This window comes from Polistes fuscatus, unplaced genomic scaffold, assembly GCF_010416935.1.
Source record: "Polistes fuscatus isolate 324 unplaced genomic scaffold, CU_Pfus_HIC Scaffold4, whole genome shotgun sequence".
Taxonomy (NCBI): domain Eukaryota; kingdom Metazoa; phylum Arthropoda; class Insecta; order Hymenoptera; family Vespidae; genus Polistes; species Polistes fuscatus.
Window position 1 is genome coordinate 12410004 of NW_025113118.1, and position 8986 is coordinate 12418989.

Genomic DNA, 8986 nt, shown 5'->3' on the forward strand with positions numbered 1-8986 from the left:
GGTCAAGGAGCCCATTTACCACTCCTGATCTCCCGGAGATTCGACCTCCGAATTCTTTTCAGGTTCTCTCTCTCTCTTCCATTCTTCTTTTTTCTTTTTCCCTTTCTTTCTTTCTCTCTTTTGGTTCTCCCCCGATACTTTAGCGAGATGTTCCTTTTCTATAGCGCATCTCGCTCGAACGTCCTTGTCTCCTCTCGAGGTTCTCTCTCGAGCATGGGAACTACCCTCGAGCGTGGCTCTTCGACGGAAATTAGCTTCCAACTACGTCGAGGAAAGAGATCGTTAATTGCGGAGTCCTTTCTTTCTCTCTCTCTCTCTCTCTTGTGTTAGTTAATTCTACGGTACCTACATCGTTTTCTAGTGTGCTCCGAAAGTGGAATTTTAGAAATGTTCATCGAGGCGCCTGAGAATTTGCGAGACAATATACCAGTTCCGTCCAATCGTTTTTTCGTTGACACGCTCGACAAACTTTGGCGTTCCGCCATATTGAAAACTAACGATCGAATGCTCAAGTACAATGTATTGTATCTGCGCTATATGTGTTTTGCACATTTTATTTGAAACGTTAAATTAGAAGAAATAATAGAAGAGACGTTTCTTTTTTTGTAAAGGGACGTTTTGTCGGATTTCGTGTTTGCCACGTGTGTCTCATGCCGCACGGATGGGGGTGTGTTTATTGTATAAACAATAAATAGGAACCATCGAAAATTCTATTATTCGATTTACGACAGGATATATTCGAGCTGATTTATTCTCACATGGTTATCACATTTTGATTTAGTTTTGTTTATTTTTTTCAATAATTTACAAAAGGTATTGTCAGATGGCTTAGCTTTTCGTTGCATGGTCGACACGTGCGACAAACTTTCTTTTCTTTTCTTTTCTTTTTTCTTCTTTATTCGATCATTGAATTCGACTATAATATTGAAAATATTAATACACCAGCTGATACTAATCTTACCCCTCTGAGTGAGTCAGCTGTATAAATTGTCGAGGAATTTTCAGAAAGTCAAAAAACAACGGTTTTTGATTTTCGTCGTTCGTGTTCAGTTACACTCGGTTAAAGGATCGTGTAAAAAAAATAGAATAAGAGGAAAATATTTTAATTTCTTTTTTCCAGGCAACATTGCCTTTCCTTATCTTTTTCTCTCCTAAAAAAGGGAAGGAGGATATAGACTAGGGTCGTGTTGGTCGAGCATTGTATACGAACATCTTGTCGGCACGAACCGTTCTACTTGAAAGGAACGCTCGGCACCTGTGTGCGGAAAACAAACCGAGCTTCTCGATTTTAGTCAGCCACATTTTCTTTACGATTCTGTTTGCTTTATCCCTTCTTTGACGTGCATATGTTAAACACACTTCGCAGATGTGTGTTTTCTCGCAGTAACTTCTTGCGAACGGAGAAAGGAAAAGAAAGAGAGGAGCATTTTGACGAATGCCTAATACGATTCTGTTTTTCTAGATTATCGATATATATAACACTTATGTTCAACTTAAATCATTAACTAACATTTAGGGTTATATCTAAACGATTGTTCGTCAAATTAATTTTAAATTGGAAAAATCAGACTCGGGGAACACATGCTCTTTGTTAATACTTTTACAAATTACTTACTATTAATGTTTTTTTATGGAATAATGGCTGGTAAATTGAAAAAAGTAATATTTTCAGGAAAAAAGAATGAAAGTATAGTTAATGACTTTTGGTTGAATATGGATGATATATTTTCCGGTTTGTATAGGATGACAAATGTATCGCATATGTATCCCAAATGTATAATAGATAGATACATAACGATATCGATCGTACTAATCGTGATTATCGATAAGATAGAAGGTAAACGATGACTACGAATTTTTTCTCGATACAATATCTTTTTATCTATCTCCTTATTGTTTATGCATATTATTCTATATTTAGTTTCCGTACTCGTGCACCCGCCTTATCGATTTTATTGATATAATTGATAAAATCGATTAAATTCTATCGGTACACTTGATTTCATTCGATTAGAACAGAAATTTGACGTCCAAAAACGTTCACGATATTTTTCCGTTATTCTTCAAGATAGATTACTTTTAAATGATCGAATATTCATTAACACGCGTTCCGTGTTCTCCCAATTTTAATACACTTTCCGTTCAGGCCGTGTGGGTCGTATACGTCTCACGCTTTACGATGGCATTGTTTTAATTCTGACATATCAATCATTTGCAATGATTAAAATAATACAAAGATCATAATGCGTATAAATAAGTTTAAGATGCATAAGACAACAAAGCAGTCAATTTTTGTTTCTAAAAATTATTCGAACAAACGCTTGTCCGAACATTACTCATCATTTTACAATGAAAATACGAGAAGACTTGAACGGGAAGTTCATCGTGGCATGGGACGCATTAAAATGTATTGTAGATATATCATAAAACGTTAAAGATTATTATAATTATTATTTCGTGAATAATTCGACAATTTAAATGTGATCTCTTGAATGATATTAAGATATCTATTTCCATGTATTTTTCGTCCCCCCTTATTTTTCTTTCTTTCTTTCTTTCTTTTTTAAATTCATTTTCCACGCGAAGACGACGATGTAATTCCGTCGATTACGCTTCCTCCTCTCCCAGAGTGATTCAGGTCGAGCAGAAAACGCGACTTGAAATTAGCCCGCGGGCACGTCGATTCGACGACGACGACAACGACGACTGACATTTTGCAGTCGACGCGTTAATCAACGAACCTACTTTAATGCCGTCGCTGCTGCGCTGCTGGTTCACCTCGAATCACTGACGAAGGATGTAGGTTAATACCGGATTTATAAAATGATTTGTGTCTACCCTAGTATCTCTTCAACATGTACTACCGATCGTCCAATAGAGAATAACAGAAATAATTCCAGATTTATATTAAATGATATACGTACGTTTGTAAATTTTCGATCGAACCAATCATATTTTTCTACAGGATGTCCCAAAACTTGCTTTACCCAATTGAACAATTGTAAATTGTAAAATTTTCGTTTAAACACTCCCAATACTAATATTTTATTTTATTTTTATTTTTCTTGATAAAATGAATATTAGGACACCCTGTACTAATATACAACACATTAGTCTATAAAATACCAATAAAAAAACAAAAGCATAATTTTGTATGTCAGTATTTCTTCAATGACTTCTTTCTCCTCGTAGTTTTAATGGAAATCTCAAAGATAGCTAGCTTTCCTTAATTTCTATTGGTCTTATTCTTCATCCTCTTTTCTGCCTGGTCGCAGTACTTGCGAGATGGTTCTAATAATATAACACGGAGAAGAGTCGCTCGGAAACGGAAGTCAGCTGACAGCTGGTAGCCGCGTCTCAGGAAGGAGGAATAATAATAAGAAGAAGAATAAGAAGAAGGAGGAGAAGGAAAAGAAGGAGACTACGACGACAACGAAGAAGAAGAAGAAGAAGAAGAAGAAGACTGCGTTAACAGTGTACCGTACTAACAAGCGGCACGTGATTTACGTTAACGGTCGACACGCGACCACGAGCAAAAGATCTTTCTTCTCCTCCTCTCTTGTCTTCCCTTTTTTCCTTAGCCTCTTTCTTTATCGAGCTTGCGAAGATAAATATTGTCATTTTTATGGGCTGTTATTTTATTGGGTCACTATTTTTATAACATTTTTCATGAGTATTTTCAAGAAATGATTGATAATTAAAATCAAATCTCAACATGGAATACCATAATAGATTTTTATTATTATTATTTATATTAAACAAAATATATATACCAACCTAACCCCTATATATATATATATTAACAAAGTACCAGCCAAATAAATCTAAATTAATTTTTATAAAAACAAACCCTTCTTCGACAAAATGTTCCAACATTTCTCAAGAATTCAATTGGAATCAATATGTTGTCAAAAAAAATAGATGCGTGCATTTCACACGTGGTAGAAGTGAACCCTTTAATCTTCGATAGATAGACAGGACAGTACACTGTATTCCATCTCATTCTCTCGCTGACTAACATAAATTCTAAAAGTATATGTTTGTCTCTTTCTAATGTCGTTACCTCATTTCCGTTTCATCAATTGCATTTCATCGAGTGTTAAATCACAACGATTCTAAAGAAGTTTTCACTTGAAAAAAAAAATAAATGTAGTTTTGTTTATCGAGCTTTCCTCTTGTACGAGTGTCTCGTCGAAGGTGCCTGTCAAGGAACACGTTGAGACTCTTTAGAGAGAGAATAAAGCTTTTTCCTTACTCGGCCGATCACTAGCACCAACAGAACAGATAGGAGAAGGAGAGGAATGCTTCTCTCACTCTCTCTCTCTCTCTTTCTCTCTCTTGTGGTGGGATGAAAGGAATCACTGTTAAAAGGACGCAGAACTCGCTTGGCTTCGTGTTACGGCTCCACGCGTTTTTAGGGTTACATGCCTCGCATCCGATAACACCACCCTCGTCTACTCTGTTCTTCCAAGCTTCTTCCTCGTTCTCCATTCTCCACCCAACATTTCTTTTACTCTCTCTCTCTCTCTCTCTCACTCTTTCTCTCAACTTCTTCACGCATCGTGTGCATCGACCTATCGCCCTGCAGAAACGTTCCTCGTCGCTTTTTTTTTCCCTCTCCTTCTTTCTTTCTTTTTTCTTTCCTCATTTCTTTTTTTTTTTTTTCCTTTTTATCGTCAAACACCGAGACCGATACTCGAGAGTCTCTGAGAAAATCCATACGACCATCTGCAAGGGATGCTAATCGTTTTCTACTTAATCCTACTTGAACAGATAAACTTGTCAAAGATTTCAGGGAAATTTTTATTCGACCAGATAATCGTTCTCATATGTGCCATGACACAAACATTTAAATTAAAGCTAAATGATGTGTTATATCTTTTCGATATGAAATCGTCAAAGCGATAATCAACAAGCATCGCTCGAAGTACAAATCACAGAAATCAAAAATTCTCTCTCTCTCTCTTTCTCTCTCTTTCTCTTAATATTTTATGAAAATATTTGTATTTACAAAGCGCGCAGCGAGCAAGCGTGTGCGACGAGACGAGATGGGATACCAAAATTTTCCACTGTGGAAAGAAACCATATGAGACACAGAACAAGAAGCCACGAGTCTCGTGCACAGATTTCGGCCATATTGCATCGGTCCTTCTCGTTTTTTAAGTGTTCTAATCGTTCGCTCAAACTACTACAAGGTGGACTATTTTTTGTAGGCGTGTGACCAAAGACTGATTTATATTTTCTAATTTTCTCGTCGTTCGAGGATTATGTGGAAAAAATAAAAATAAAATTAAGATGGTTTCCAATTACGAAGAAACACACACACACACACATACTCCTATTTCCACCTTGCCTTTCCTCGAGTTTATTCGTTGGAGGAATGACAGCTTCGATATTAAACACACCCCCTATCTGCTTAATTTGAACAAAAGAGGAGGATAGAAAAAAAAATGATTGAAAGATGTGAAAAACAATTTGATATCAATGAAGACCTTAAAGTGCCGAAACGAAACTCGTACAAGAGAGATACAAAAAGAAATAAAGAAAGAGGAATGAGAAAGTACACACTTAATACGAGTCATAAGAGCCCCCCCGGAGTTCTTATCTCCATGTGTATTTGTACTTTTTCCACTTGTTCGTGGCATTATCGTTAGAGTCATTAAATGCCATTAAATGTCACTTCGCACAAAGATTTATCTTGTTACGTAGTTATACAGATTGCATCGATCTTTTTTTTTTTTCATCCTCCTACCTTTTTCTGTTTTTCTATTACTCACGAGTTTGATCGATCGTTATAAAAAATAATTAATTTCAACTGAAACGAACGTAAATAAGCAGCAGGTAAATACTTATATTAACATATGTAACGAATTAAAATGGAAAAGAAAAATTTCCGTTACAAATTTCTATTTTGGTCGACTACGTGAAACGATATCGCTACCGGCTGATGACTTGGCGAAGGCAACTTGTCATTTCGCGCGCAAACATATACACACACACACGCACATACATACGCATATATACACGTTTATATCTATAGGGAAAAAATCATAAGCATGTTAACAGCAGCAGCAGCAGCAGCAACAGCAACGGCCTCGTCGCGAATCGCTCGCTCGAGGGTTTTTCCGAGTCATTAACTCGTTCCGCGAACGAGCCAGAATCGCGATAGCGCGCGCTGTGCCGGAAGGAGGATCAAAGGAGGTGTTTATAAAAGCCGAACCTGCTCGCGAGACATAACGCTCGACGTTTTAAAGACGTTATTCTCCCTTTCCCTCTTTCTCGTCTCCTTAGGATCGCGATAAAGTAACGTCGTTAGGCTTACTTTGAGGCTGTTAAAAGCCATCAACGAACGATCACGATTAACTCAAGCAGCTTCGAAAAGTAAATAACTCGAGATTGTTGCGTTGTGTTGTAATATTTATCGTTTAACACGAAACACCCATATATGTTAGAATAATTTCATCAAATTTCATTTCGTTTCGATCTATCGAGAGGACAAACATTCTATCAACGAACAGCCTTCAAAAAAAATATGATTACGTTAGATCACTACGGCAAATATCTTGAATAACTGTTGCATTTTCCAGAAATGTCCAACGATTCGAATATTTTATTAAAGAAGAGGATCGAGAGACGAGACCATTATTACCAGCATTCGTTTCGTCCAGCAAAGGACCAATCTGGAAAGATCGCTTATCTCTCTTTTAGTTCGGTACACATATATATACCAAAGTGGATTTGGTCTCTTCCATTCGGTCTTACGAAAGTTTCCTTCCGGAAGAAAGACGAAACTGGGGGATTGTCGAGGGTAATGAGGTGTATCGGTCGATTGGTCTGAAAGTATATCGGTAACAGAGGCTCTCCTTCTCTTTCTTACACAAATGTAGAGGGTCGTTAGCGTGTCATCGTGGCTAAAGGAGTCGACGTTGCTCTTCTTAGCAATTCTGTTTTTACCCTCCCTCCTACCACCCCTCTCCCTCCCAAGTTTCTTATGTTGGCTCATCTTAACCAATGCTATCCGTACCAGGGAACTGTTCTATATTTACGATTTCGGAACCTCGGTTACTATATCTATCTTGCTCTTTCTCGCAAAGTACATTAAACTCAAGTAAGGATTCAACCGATCCTTCCACTCTTAGGTTCTCTTGGTTCCCTTTCTTCGACTTCTTCCGCTCATTCGTACATTCGTACATTCGTTCGTTCGTTCGTTCGTTTGTTTCACGACACGTGCTGAAAACAGGGCCCCCGACTCCAATTCTTTCCACCCCCATTTACCACCCGGTGACTTTGAGACGAGTATTACGAACCCCTAAGCTTTGAGTCCCTTCCTTTTCTTTCTTTTTTCGGTGGACTCGCTTACGGACACGTGACGGTACACGTGCGTCGAATTGTACGTGTCCTCCGTGTTTCCTGAGCACAAACATATGTATGTACATATGTATGTATGTGCATGTGTGAAAAGGTCTATTGAAATCGATATAGCTAATGAAGATTTTCTTCCATTTGTATGGACAAATTAGTCGTTTTTAGTGGAAGGAATAATAGAACGGGTGCGTTTTTTTTTTGGTCCTCTATTAATATAATTTAATTTAAAATTTAAATAGAACGAGTATATATTAGTGTTCTGCTTAAAATAGTGTATTTCCGTATTAGCAAAAAAAATATGCTCCCTGACTAACAAAGATCCTTCGAGAACAAAGCTTTGGAATATATTAGCCACATGTTTTTGCTCTTTTTCTTACGGGGTAAAACGTGTGTTCGGTGTTGGGTTCGTTGGGAATCCTTCTCGCCTTTCTTTCTCTTCCGAATACGTAAGGGCAAAAGAAAGCTTGTCGCATAGTATGGTATACTTAAGGGCTATATGATTGTGTTATAAAGTAGTAAAGAGGATTGACGAGAGGTGAAGGGAAAGAGGCCATCGGTATAGCTAGCACACGTGGTATCTGCGTAGCATATGCGCAGATAGGGGTGTGTTAAAGGCATTAGAAAGAAGAAGAAGGGAGAGACGACTTGGCATCCGATGCGTGTCGGCCAGATGTCCTGAAAAAGGGCCAAGGAAATTCCCAAGGGCACCGAACGCCCTCGCGGAATATACTATATCTACTACTACCTATTTATATTGGTCTATGTATATATGTACGTACATATATATACGTGTGTACGCCATCACTTGGAATCTGATATTTTCAAATTAGTCTTCCACGCCTTCTCTCGAATCTTCTTATTAAATCTTCTTCTCTAAGATACATATAATTAAGTAACTAATCGCTACCCTTTCATTCATTCTATCAGTTATTTAGCACCTTTTAATATCAAGATGTTCTATCCATGATTACGGTCTATTTGAATTTTTTTTTTTTGTCTAACTATTAAGATGAAATTCTGTATTCGTTTCTAAAATGAATATATGCATATCTTAATTATAATATAATATGTCTATCTTTGATATCTGAATATTCATAGTGGATTATTTTTTTATATATCACCTTGAGAAATTAAAATTACAGTATCGAGAGACCATTTGTGATCCTTCCTATAATTAAATATTTAAATAACTTTTATTTTGTTTATTTCACGTAATAAATCAATTTCTTAATAATTAAAATAAATCTTTTTTCTTTTCTGTAAAATTTCTGTTCAATTTAAGCCTTTTTTCTTATCTAAAATTAATTGCGTTTGAATGAGACGTCAGAGAATTAATTGGAGTAAATTACCGTGTTGGAGAAAAATTTGTTAAAAAAAAATGACGAGTTTGAGAGTAAAGTATGTACGGAGGACATTCTCCGGGGATTTAAGTCTATTCCTATCCGAGTTGGTCGAATCTCTCAACGTAGGGGAAAGTCGAAATCGGCTTTTAGGAAGGTCGACCCACGGGACTAATAAGTCTGATTGCGTCAGCTGCGCGCGTCTTCATCGTTTCTGGCAGCATGTAGTCGATATCTCGACGTACTCCTCTCGTTGTCGTCCTCATCCTCATCTTCGTCCT